Source organism: Cryptotermes secundus, unplaced genomic scaffold, assembly GCF_002891405.2.
Source record: "Cryptotermes secundus unplaced genomic scaffold, Csec_1.0 scaffold6174, whole genome shotgun sequence".
Lineage (NCBI taxonomy): Eukaryota > Metazoa > Arthropoda > Insecta > Blattodea > Kalotermitidae > Cryptotermes > Cryptotermes secundus.
Window position 1 is genome coordinate 1 of NW_019720178.1, and position 13,893 is coordinate 13,893.

Genomic DNA, 13,893 nt, shown 5'->3' on the forward strand with positions numbered 1-13,893 from the left:
CTGTGTGTGTGTTTGTTAATTGCCCCTAACAGTTGTTGAACACCTTTGCCGGCCTTCATGAAACTTGGTAAGTATATCATGCTTCCTGAGGCCATCTCAACCGAGCACTGCATAAATCCCTCTCATCAGTAATATCAGCACTTAAGCCTCTCAAATCGTTGAGGTAACAATCTTAATATGACTCGAATGCCTGGGCAAACTGTCATTAGATGAAGATATGATGGATAGTGTCCAGAAGGAACAGTTTCTAGTATTATTGGGTTCATTAACCAGACATACAAAGTGGGTTTCCAGTTATTGCATCAGATACTCCAATTGCAGTGAAACGAAAGTGTGCGAGTAATATTGTGGAGAATTCCTTATCTGATTTTATCTCCATAATTTATAACAAACTTTGTGCACTGATGCAGACTGCATTTGCTAATGCAATGTTTTGAAACTGACGTGTTGCACGAGGAAATTCAAAGCAAGCACACTCGTACATTCAACATTAATGTGATTTGCTCTTACAGAATTTAGGTACATCACCTCAGAGTTTTGCCTTTGTAGACGGTATACATTCTGCTTCTGATACGAATGTAACACTGCCATCCAGAGCTATACTCGTTTATCTGAAATTTCTGGTAGCTCAGTACCAAATATATGTACTGCCTGGTATTTCTTCTTTCACACTGACACTGAGTACACTCATACTGGGTCATCTGAGTTGCATGGATGGAAAAGGCAGGTATGCAATCAGGCAGGCTCAAGGGGAAGACACAAGTAGACTAAGACAGGCAAGCAGGCAGGCAAGTATCCCAGAAAGAAGAACACATCTGCATAACAACCACATGTTCCTTAAAACCCAACATTTAACAGTTCAAAACTAAGTGTGAAAGCAAAGAACAACAAATTTAACTCCTATAAGAGGGACTGCAGCTCTACAACTTACCTCATAAATCATAGTATACTGTGGTGGAGACATTTCCACTGTCATTAAGACACACTTGTGCGATAGAACATAACGAGAGGTTGAATCATTTCCGCCAGATCTCTACAGAACACATCACTGAAGATTTGCATGTTCATACAGTCAGATTTGTCTCATTGCAAAACAGTTCATAAACGGGTCACGCAGAGCCCACCAACTGCAAAGTCCCAGCAGGGTTCTCAATTCTCCAACATTAGCCTGAAAAAAAAGAATAAACCCTCTTACTTCAAAGAAATATACGATGCAGCTCCAGTAGAACATCACAATGACAAATACATAATTAGCTTAATTAAACAGACAACAGTTCAAGTTAAACAAGTATGCCAAAGCATTTTACCACTGTCACAATTTCAATTATAACTTGAGTAAATTTCATCACATTTTTTTATATATATTACATAATTAACTGAAAAAATTCATGTCAAGTCAAACCTGTGTGTTTTCTACCTCCTCATTCCAAGAGAAGCCCCATGAATGCTATGTAACTACAGTGCCAGCTGGAAGGTTGCAAGAGGAAATCGGGCTGTCAGGCAGGCAGATAAAGGCAGAGAAAAGGTCTAAACATGCTGAAGAAAGGGCTTCCACTTAAGACAAGTCAGAAGCACATATGAGACATTCAGGATCATGACACTTGAAGGATAAATCCTCTGGCATAACTGAAACAGGTTACTCAGAAACCAAAATTTAATACGTGGCAAAGAAGACTAAATGAACAGAACAACTAACTTAACTCCAGCAGGAGGAAAAGCTGATGTAGCTGTTACCTCGTAATGCCGGTATGGTTTCGCAGTATCACTTCCACTGTCAGTAGGACCACTTGTGTCTCCCTAATATACCCAGGAGTAGACCATTTATCACCAACATTCATCACCACATCTTAGTGGATTTGCCTGTTCATTCAATGACAACACTCTCACTGCTGCTAACGTCTGTCAATGGAGAAACAGGGTCACCACAGTCAGCGACTTCCCACATTTCCTTCATCTCCAAAATATTGCCTCAGGGACAAGAAATTGACCCTACTTTCCTGAAATATATCATGAAATTCAACTAGATATCAAAATGACAAAAAATTATCTTAATTACGAGAAACAACAGTTATAATAAAATACGTAGGTCAAATCATATTGTAACGTGTCGGCAAACCAGAGGAGTAACTTCTATGGAAACGCTACAATAGACCGTTACAGAGGAGACAACAATTGCTCCATTCTAATTCTAACAGGAGTCTCCATGGTTATAAAGGAGGGTTCGTTGCCTAACAGCGGGCAAGGTTATAGATAGCCCAGCTTCAGCGAAAAACAGGGAGTCTCGGAATAGACTTCGAAGAATAGAGTCGCGGAACAGCCATCGGAGAAGAAGCTTCGGAATATCTGTCTGGGTCCAGTATCGCCGGAATATTGTAAGCAGTGATTGTGACACTGCAAGTGAAAATGCCTGTAAAGTGTGTGTAAGTGGGCGAAAGGAATAAATTCGCTATATTGGGACAACGGCGGAACTTATTTGTAGCGTTATACACCACAAAACACGCTACAATATTTAACAATAATCTAATTACATTACAATTTAAATCAACTATATCACATTTTTTTCTGTTACATTACAAAGTGAAACATTTCAATTTAAAGCAATAGTATGTGCTTTTCACTCCCTTAGTCCAATGAAAGACACATGCATACGAGTACTAGGTAAGAATAGTTTTAGTTGCATTGATGGCAAAGGCAGGCTCAAAAGGGAAGACACAAGCAGACTAAGTCAGCCAGGAAGGCAGGCAGGCAGGAAAGTGTCCTAGAAAAAAGAACACATCTGCATAACAACCACATGTTCCTTAAAACCCAACATTTAACAGTTCAAAACTAAGCGTGAAAGCGGAGAACAACTAATATAACTCCTATAGGAGGGACTGCAGGTCTACAACTTACCTCATAAATCACAGTATGCTGTGGTGGTGATATTTCCACTGCCATTAAGACACACTTGTGCTATGTAACATGACCAGTACTAGATCCATTTTCCTCAAATCTCTACAACAGATGACATCACTGAAGCTTTCACATGTCATATAGTCAGATCTGCTTCATTTTAACTCAGTTCATAGGAGAATGACACGAACTCCTTAGAGGTTTTCTAATTCTCCAATATTTGACCTGAAGGGAAAAAATATATGACAAAGTTCGACTACATCATCATGACAAATACTTAATTATCTTAATTATAACAGAGAACAGTTAAAGTTAAATATGTATGTCAAACCATTTTAACAGTGCCTCCATTTCCATTATAACTTGAGTCAATACGATCACATTTTCTTATATCTCATGTAATTAACTGAAAAAATTTATCTTAGGTCAATAGTGTGACTTTTCTACTTTATCATGCCAATGGAAGCCATATGCATTCCAATTAAGAGCAATGCCAGCTGGAAGGTTGGCTGAGGCAAGCAGGCACGCACGCAAGCAAGAAAATGAATAAAACGCGGGTTTATACATGCTGAAGAATAGTAATGCAGAGAGGCATGGAGACTAAGACAAGCAGATGCAGATAGGTGCAATTCATCAGGTTATTGTCACTTGAAGGAAAAACTGATGACATAACTGAGATATGTTTCCTAAAATGAGTAATCGTAGAAGACCCGATATCTGATTCTGGTATCCTATAAATAAATGATGAAAATTTTGGAGTCAACCTGATGCTCTGCATAACACAGAAGAACAAGCCACAAAACAATAAGAGATATTACAGGAGGGACAGGAGGAAATAAAGACCATGATGAGTGTTAAGATAAACGCACAGGAAACACTTACGGAAATGACCTACGAAAGAGAAAATATACATCAACTGTGATGCTGCTGATAATCATCATTATTACTACCATATGAACACAAAAATGAGGATAAGAAATAGCCATCATTTATTTATCTGTAGCTGTGCTGACATTCACTGCCAAATTAGAATAAACAGTCAAATTGTGCTGTCTCTCTTCACAACAACCATAGTGGCTATACATTCCAATAAGTTACGAAAAATACTCTGCATATAATTCCACACGATAATGTTCACAACAGCACGGAATAATCCAGCTCTTCGAGTAGTCTTCTTAGACGCACCTGTGCAGCCTGTACTTACCTCATCTCTCTGCACTGACAGCAAGACGCTTACCTCTACCCAGAAGGAAGTAGTGCACGATGTCTGCATGCGGATGGTCAACTGACATGTCAAAGCAAGACATTCTCACGGAAGGCCAGCTCCTGTGCTTGCACCAGGTATATCTGTAAGACAATATCGAATATCAGTAAAAGATTCTGAGACATTTTACAGGTTTGGAGAATGCAATGGATACAATGGATCTCTGCTGAAGAATAAGGAACATTTCAGTACGCTTTTCACTTCTCATACTTTTCACAGACAGGCTGTATCTACTTGTATGTATTGCCAAATAATGGAAACAGTGCACACGTTACAACAGAAACTTTGGCCCATCAGTTCACCTGTTCACCAGTGTTCTAAGTCAGCACGTGCAACCAGGGCAGCAGATGCACAGGGTACTGCCCATCCCCTCACATTACTGGCATGTGAGAGAAATGTCTAGCCGAGGTTCAGTCACAAGGGAACGATGTGGAGAATAATACAGCAAGTATCTGCAAACCACATCATTGCTCCTAACATCAAAATTGAACTCTGAATTTGTAGCCACCTTCACATTTATGGACACAAGTGTGTTAAAGTGGTCACACTTGTGACTTGTATTCCAAGGAGCCATGGTTTGAATTCTGCCCAAGGCACTGACTACCCTGACTGGCTGGGGACTTTTTTCTGGTTTTCCTCACTCCCTTCAGGAAAAAGCTGAGGCAGTAACTTAAATTATACTATTACTGCTTCCATCCACATCTCTTCCAATCGTTATTACCATCTGATGCAGTTTCAGTCTCATTTACTGTCGCTGAACTACAAATAAAAAATAAACAGGTGTGGAACAACTTCCAGCTCCAAATACAGGCAGATGCTGGCACGGCACCTCATTCTAGATCACAACTGCCTCTACATATTCCGACCTACTGACAGTATTAGTATACAAACCATAAATAAACAAAATTAAGAAAAACAAAACAACTTCTGAAACCAAAGTTTTCAAATAATTATCATCATCAATACATTCCAAACAGCACAAAACCAGTCACTACAATTCATTAACCTCTGACGCTGTGTTGAGTCACGGCTGCTCTGGGTGGAGGCACCTGTGTCCTCTCTTTATCACATCTTCCACAGCTCCTGGGTGCTCTACTATTCTGCAAGCTAAGAAAAGACCCACAATGGCCATTTGGCTCTGATGTAACAGGGTGCCTAGGAGAAAATGTTTCCCCCAGTATAATATATCTAAAAACATCAGTACTTATAAAATAATCATTTGCAATCATGAAAACACAACAGAATTAATTATTTCTATGTTTCTTTTACTTCCTTTCACAGTGAAAGGCAAAAACACAAATTCTCACTCTACGATCAGTGAGGTATAGTATGTTATGCGAAGTGTATCACTGCAACAAAATAACTTTCTTCGTAAATATTCAGTTTTTCTTGGTAGTAATTGGTCTAGAAGTGAACACAGAAACAACTAAATATATATTTATGTCTTGTCCTTAAAGACAGGGCAGAATCATAACAAAAAACATAGCTAATCAACTCTTTCAAGGAGTTGGAACGGTTAAATAAATATTTTGCAAAAAAAAAAANATGAAATGTGAAACTCTGCACAGAAACTCAGATGACCGTAATCGTTACAATAGTTTCTGAATGGACTGCCGTTTTATGTTTAATTAATACATATGTGCCACTTTTCAACATAAGATTACAGGCCATTTTGTGCATGGAGTTTACATATGGGGTCAGTGTGAGTATCAGAACAGACAGTGAAGCTTTCACTGAAGACCATTAGCTGATAGATCACTGTCAAGTTGATGCGGAATGTTTCATTGAGGTAGAATCCTGTCTCTATTATTAAACTGTTACGAGAAGGAAGAAATATAAGCACGATGAAGAAGAGTACACCGAGGAGCTACTTAACATGTACTCTTCGATACATGTTAAAAGAGTGATGCGATCAGCTCAGCAGACTCCTACAGTGGCATTAGAGTTTGAATCTCCATTCCTTCAACATATATGTTGACTGCAGCTTGGAGCGGTTTTCTTCAGTTATTCCATGCAAATGTCACACTACACTAATGCCATGATGTTCCCATCCTATTCCTGTTCAATCAAATCTTACTGTCTCATTCCGTTCTACATACACTCTCAGATGACACAGCATCGATAAAAAGCATGAGAACCAATTTGCCAAAGGCAGTCCACTCACTGCAGTAACAACGCTTTGAGGGTCAAAGTAGGACAAGCTCCACAAGAGAAGCTATAGCAGTCTAGTTCATGCTAAAGGCCACAAGAATGAGCAAACATCACACAAGATCTGCATATAAGAAAACACCGTTAACAGCCCGTGGAGGCCCATAGGTGTGCGAGACGTTAAGGTTCCCACATTTTCTAGACAATCGGCTCGCAGATGGCGGTAAGGTTGTCAGCCTTACGCGCCAGCCGCTCTTTACCACCTACATTCCAAGAATATTACTGGTACTCATTTTCTGCTAGAGGCTTGAATCGACAAAAAAAAAATAATCCAATGACCTCATCGGGATTCAATCCCATGGCCTTCCGGCTTGTAGCTCATTACCTCAACCAACAGCTGTACTGTCATGAAAACTGTTGCCCCCTGGGGTGCCAACCTGCTGTCTAGGTAACTGAAGTTATGAGCTACGACATGGATGGCCAGAGTGCGATCCCTGCTAGAAAGGTAAGGGATGCTACTTTCTTCGACACTGTTCGGGGCAGCACTGAGGCCCAACCACCATACCACTACAGATAAACCTAAATGGGGATCCTTCCATAGTACAGGCAGCTGCATCTTCAAAATAATCACGTTCAGNTCCAGAGTACAATATTCATTTCTGCCTGAAATAATGTCTCTTTGCCCTGATCAACTGGATGCCACGCATCAAATTATGGGGAAAGTACTATTAACAAGATTGTGAAAATATACAGCGCACACTTAACACTGACATTTGGCAGAAGGATTTACGATTCAAAAAATTAAGACTATGCTGAACTCTTACCTTGTCACCACCAGCCACTGAATTCACACGCAACTATTCACTGTCGGGTCAAGATACTCACAATGATGAGAAGTCAAAGATATAGTGCCCCTCAGAATGAATTTCAGATTTCTGAAATATGAAAGTCCAAAACTGAGCTCATTATGTCACTATTAATTACCTCACCAAATGTAGGCCTAAGAACTACACAGAAAATGTATTGGCCATAAATGGTGCACTGTTCTTTAGAACTTCTGTTCAAAATATTATTCCCTAATTTGAACATTTAACCAGATGTGGCCAGAAATGCATGTGGGGCCTTCATTTAAAATGGTCATTAAAACATTTGCTCTCCTCCATGCTGCTTTCTTGCTTGGCTCATTCTCTCACTTACAAGATGGACATAACACTCTACTCTCAAGTGTATCCCGAATATCAACAGACTACACAGCTTTGTATTCCAGAAGACAAGAGCTCTCAAATTCCGATCGAAACAAAACTCATTAAAATGGAGCATACCTTATGCTTTACATGTCCAACATCATCTTTTAAAACGTGAAACCATTTCAGGAAATTTCAAAACAAACAAGATGTAAACTTCTACTAGATAACACTGTGTCATTCAACATAGAATCTAGACATCTTTCATAAAGTTTCATGTGCCCTGCAGTAAATACTGTCCTCAATTTTAATACGATACTGCAGCTCGCCTCCAACTAGGGCACAGGTCAAGAAAACGCCTGTCTATATATCCACAACCCCACGTCTTCGTGGCGCAAGCGTACTGCTCAATTACTTAAGCACCGTAAGAACACCCACAACCTTCGTGCTTCTTCCTAGGTGGAAACCCACACAAAAAGCAACAGGACTGTGTATCTTACCTCTGTTATTTTTAAACAAGAGGTCGGAATACAGAAGATTCATGCATTCTCGAAATTCAATGCGATCTCGGTTTATTTTCCTATGAAATTCTGGGTCCTGGAATAAGTAAACTTTGTTGCATTTTCTAAGGATATATTTTGCATCTTTGGCGATAAGACATGGGCATATACTTACCTTTCTCTGGAGTGCAAAAAAATAGCCTGGCTAAAAGAGTGATTGTGGCAGACCCGATATTTGATTCTGGTATCCTACAAATAAAAGATGAGAATTTTGGAGACAACCGGACGCTGTGCATAATGCAGAAGAACAAGCCAATAAGAGAAATTACAGGAGGGGCAGGGGGAAATAAAGACAATGGTAAGTGTGAATATAAGCACAGAGGATGGAAAGACAAGAGAGCAGTAACAACATAGGAAAGAAACATCCATGAAATGTGATGCTGCTGATAATCACCATATCATACCACATGAACACAAAAAAAAAAGGTACGAAATAGCCATCACTTATTATCTGTAGTTATGCTGACATTAGCTGCCACATTAGAATAAACAGTCAAATTGTGCTGTCTCTCTTCACAACAAACATAGTGGCTATACATGTCAGTAAGGTATGAAAAATACTCTGCATATAATTCCACACGATAATTACAAATGATAAAACAATTCCATCCAGTGTGACAGTTGAAGCTTTTTGCTTCACTTCTTAGCACCCTAACATGTTTCGGTCTCTATAGACCATCATCAGAGGGAACATCAATACTTTTAGAAACTACTATTACATTGGGTGCTTTGAATTTTAAAATACATAAATATACAATATTTGTGAAGTGGGGGCGGAACACAATCGAGTACACTGCATTTATTTCAGCCTTCCATGAAGCCTGTTTAACAGTAGGCTTTTCTGTAGACATTTGAAGACCATATGTAATGGTCATGTTAATTAATTTTATTGTAGGGAAGAAATGGAAAGTTTATCTTACAGGTATTCAGAACTCTTCCATAATATTACTGCCTTAACCCTTTCACTGCTAGTATGTTAAGTAACTCTCAGTAATTTTCATTTCATGCATCCTGTTGTGTTATAATATACAACTTCTTTATTACAACCATCACCCTCGGTGCTGAACTAATTTTGAATAAATCTTATATAAATAATTAAAGTGCAAAGTATGAAAATTTGTGATAAAATGTAACTAATCTTACCTCAGACAGGGAACAGGCATCAGATGTTGCAAAAATGTTGAATTATTCAGTATTTTTCAGAGGGGAAAAGTCCATTAAATTNCCTGGCCACCACTGTCCGCCATGTTCCAAAGTCACTATGTCACATGTTGACCAAATTCCACAACTTTATTTAAAACTATTATAGAAAGAACTGTTCACTATACAAAGCCATTTATACTAGCCCTGTGAAATACCCGCACCACATGACCATGGAGTGCATGCCTCATGGTCCTCACGGTGTACCTGCAACCTTTACATTTCTTAAGCTAGAGGGCAGAAGAATGAAGCAATTAAAATGGATGATGCTTCATTACGTNCCCAATAGATGACTCTATGAACCCGCCAAGTTTGAATCAGATTGGTGCAAAGAAACCTGAGATTTGAAACTCTAAAGTTGCAATACGGGTTTTGTTGATCGCAGCAAGTCCACCATGTTTTTCAGCAGCAGCAGCAGCAGCAGTGTTAGGGCTAAAGTTATAAATAAATGGAAAGGGTGGATCAGATACCATGTTACTACTTTCATTTCTGAAAGCTGTAAAATCCCCAGTTTCCCCACCACAAACGTGAAATAGTTCCTAGCAGCCATTTTTCACCCTCTCACTCTCCGATCCAAGGTTGGTTCTTTAGTGGTAATTTTCCCACACTACCATATCTGACCAATGTCACAACAATGCACTATGATACAATACTTTTATTCAATATGCAAAATGTTCACTGTATGTTCTTTTTTCTTTCTTACATTCATGTTACAGGTTAACTACTATAAACCCAGTAACAACGCATCAACTTTTCTGTGGGTCACTTTATGACACTCCCACACAAAACTGTCAAATGACATGATAACAGGAGGGACTCAAAGAATCTGGAAAGAACTAGCCATGACTTGACACACTAACCCAGAATTTTAATGAAGGGACTGAGGAAAAGCATGCACAACCTTCAGTTAGGGTGGCTGGTGTCCCAGCTAAGGTTTGAAGCAAGAGTCAACACAATTTACTTCCATGCTAACCTGTTCAGTAACAAAGCACCAAAATCATAGTTTCCAGTTCGTTCACTTCCCTGCCAATTTTGATAACATTAATTTTTCTGATATATTACCTATATTAGAGTCAGATGTAAATCATTATCAATGTATATGTGATTTATTTCTCATGCTGTTAATACCTAAATTTAGTGTATCAGTCTCACTACGTATCCTCAGGGGGTATACATATTATTCAGGAAACTTTACACTTTACATACATAAAAACAAGGATTTAAAATCATTCACAAAATTTGTAGGAGATATTACAACCAATAATTTGTTAAAATTCAGTTATGCAGGTTGTCACTGCATTATGTGATTATGGTGGTGGTATATTCTTTTTGTTTTTGATTGTCAGTAAGAAGCTCTGCAGGCCAGTTGCAGTTCCTGGTGGTCGAAGCGCTTGACGGTTTAGGTACTGGAGATGGGTAGCCTTGTGCGTGTTGAGCTTTGTAGACAACAGACAGCAGCAGACGGTTTACCGGTGGACATAGAGAGTACTGTCAGAGAGATATATCAGTATTCCCACATTTATACTGCGTGTGTTCAAACACTAAAGAATTTTTGTAACTGCTAATGTGGAACATCACATCAAAACGTGACGGCTTTCTCTGATGCCTGCAGTTACAGGGACAGTCGTTGTGTACCAAGCTCTTGTTTCACATTTCTCTCAACTGAGAAGTTCCCTACCCTGCTGAAGAACTTCTCTAAAGTAAAAAACCCTTTCCGTATCTAATTTTTCTATAAAATCAACTGAGATGTTTAATGCTCTGTTGATTTTATAGAAAAATTTTATAGAAAAATAGGAACTTGAAGAAAGGGACTGTTTCAGCAACAGAAGTGAAATGCATAACTGATGCCTTGTTGGTGACAGCTGATAACAAGTCTCCAAGAAACAAATCTTCTCATCGAGATGAAAGATGCAGGTGAAGTAACATCACATAAGTTTGACTTCCATGTGGGCAACTTTTATGTCACAACTAAATACATTATAGAATGGATCCTTCCACTTCATGATCTGAAGGTGTCATGGATAATATTACACAAAAATCACACCTGGGAAAATGTTCGTAAGTCACCATCATTTATGAAGAAGAAAATAATCCTTACTCAGCCACCTGATGAAACTGGATTTGATGAATATTGTTGAGTTTCAAAATACATGAACGAGAATTCTGGAATTTTAAAGAAGATAATACTAGCACCATCACAGAAATGCAGCTGTGGAAACTGTCTTCACTTGTAAATGTCTTATGGATAGATGAAACAAACTGGTTACAAGTGTCCACTATGAAATAAAGAATTACTGCTACATTTTGTTCAACTTGTAGAGCGAATGCCTTACCAAGGAAGCTCTGGATGGGCTTGGAGACTTCAAATTAGGAGGGCAAATTATTCAAACTGTGAAATATGCAGATGACCTTGTGTTAATGGCTAAGGAAGAAACTGTGCTACAGGGCATGATTGATAGACTAATTGAAATTGGAAGGTGCTATGGCATGGAAATGAATGTGGAGAAAACAAAAGTAATGAAAATTTCGAGACAACCAACCCCAGTCACAATAAAGATAGACCAAAAACAACTGGAGAATGTGAAATGTTTTAAATATTTGGGTAGCTTGTTAACAGATGATGGAAGGTGTACTTGTGAAATTAAATCTAGGATTGCCATGGCAAAAGCTGCATTTAGCAAGACGAAGAATCTTTTTACCAACAAACTGGACTTAAATTTGAGAAAAAAACTAGTGAAATGCTACATTTGGAGCATGGCTTTGTATGGTGCTGAAACTTGGACACTTGGGGCAGTAGATCAGAAACACCTGGAAAGCTTCGAAATGTGGTGTTGGAGAAGGATGGAGAAGATCAGTTGGACCGATTATGTGAGAAATGAAGAAGTGTTATTTAGAGTCAGTGAGCAGAGAAATATCCTACATGAAATAAGAAAACGGAAGGCTAATTGGATTGGTCATATCTTACGCAGTAACTGCCTTGTAAAAGATGTTATTGAAGGAAAGATAGAGGGGCGGATAGAAGTGACCAGAAGACGAGGAAGAAGATGTAAGAAGATGCTTGATGACCTTGGGGACAGAAGAGGATATTCTCATTTGAAGGAGAAAGCTCTAGATCGCATTAAGTGGAGGAACTGTTTTGGAAGAGACTGTGGACCTGTCCTCTGACAGATTACTGATGAATGAATACAACTTTACCAAACTTCTGCTAAGGCAATTTTTTTTCTTTCAGAATTCTCTACACCATTCTAACTCCCTACACGCACCTACCACCACAAACATCAGTAGGGTAGAAGCGTGTATGGTTATGAAACAGATGTTTTAGCGTAGCCCCAGATTACAGGCGAAATGAAAATATAAAACGCAAATTCTTAAAACATTATGTGTATAGGCTCCTAACCTACAGTCTCCTGAGGTAAGAGGACAACCAATTCTAAATACAAATACGTCTGGTGATTACGTGGCTCAATAATGGCTGCATTTCGTGTATACAGCTTAACTTACCACTGTACTTTCCTTCCCATCCTTCCGAGTTCCATATCCTGTTCACTTTACCACGCTTTGACATTATTGTAATTAGAAATGAAAATGTCTACACTTTTTTCACCATACTTCTTCGTTTTAACACACACTGGCTCGCACACACGTCAACCAGGGATATTTCTTCCGGGGTAAGCCGGCCGGCGTGTGAAACTGATCACGCACCTCTGTCTAGTGTCCAGTTAAAAATATTGAAGACATCTCCACTCCCACATACTTGTTAATGGCGTTGTGCTTAATTAACTAAATAACAAAAGTGACAAATTGCCTCTATTATTTGCTTTCCAACACTTTCCATTATGCTGTGCGTGGATTTGCTAGTTGCCACGGCTCAACTTTGCTCCTCGTCCTCGCTGCTGTCGTATAACTAACGGGACAAGTACCGAACCCCTCCACAGCCTCCACATCACTGTCACAGATGACTGGCTGGCGCGCTGTATACATAATGGGTCGCAGTAAGCACCTCCCCTCAAACCCCTTGACAGGTATTACATCATCGTTCTGGCTATTGTCTGCACGAACAAGTCAGCGGTACTTCTATGATACCAAGATCATCCCAAGGTCATGTCACGACATTACTGTATTTTATCAGCCTTCCATAAAGCCTGTTTAACAGTAGGCGTTTCTGTGGATATCAGAAGACAGGGAAGAAATGAAAATTTATTTTACGGATATTCAAAACATGAAATATTTCAGTGCATACATAATTAATTTTAAAATTGTACGATTAATAGTGTTATATTCATTTCATGATTACAGTTAAATGGTAGATTTTTGTTGATATGTATTTGTCTGATGATGGCCGATAATGGCCGAAACATGTAGCAAAGCCACAGCTGTACGCTGACTTTGATGTTTTACTATTTGCTGTGTTGTGACGGTTCATTAAAGAGTTGTAAGTCTAAGGTTGTAATAATACTGACACTAGCAAACTATGTTACCAGAAGATCAAGGTTGAAGAAATAACTGTTGCAGCCGCTCACGCTGGTTCCCCTTCGCTCATATGTCTCTACCCTGAAGATGGAGGCGATACGTTCCTCTGAAATGTCGATTCACCCAAGATCTACACAGCCCCACCATTTAACCATTTAACTGTAATCATGAAATG

General features: G+C 39.0%; 1 long non-coding RNA gene across 3 annotated transcripts; it reads right to left on the minus strand.

Moving 5' to 3' along the window:
- Window positions 1-19: 19 nt before the first annotated feature.
- On the minus strand, window positions 20-13,167 carry LOC111867879. 3 transcript variants are annotated; one of them, XR_002843416.2, is made up of 7 exons: window positions 12,750-13,167; window positions 7,989-8,085; window positions 7,129-7,239; window positions 4,130-4,239; window positions 2,893-3,117; window positions 1,735-1,997; window positions 20-1,168 (listed from the first exon to the last, which is right to left on the minus strand). It is a non-coding gene; the product is annotated as an uncharacterized LOC111867879 (long non-coding RNA). The 3 variants fall into 3 exon arrangements; XR_002843417.2 differs by lacking the exon at window positions 12,750-13,167 and having other exon boundaries at window positions 1,735-1,968; window positions 7,989-8,197; XR_002843415.2 differs by lacking the exon at window positions 12,750-13,167 and having other exon boundaries at window positions 7,989-8,197.
- Between the last annotated feature and the right edge of the window lie 726 nt (window positions 13,168-13,893).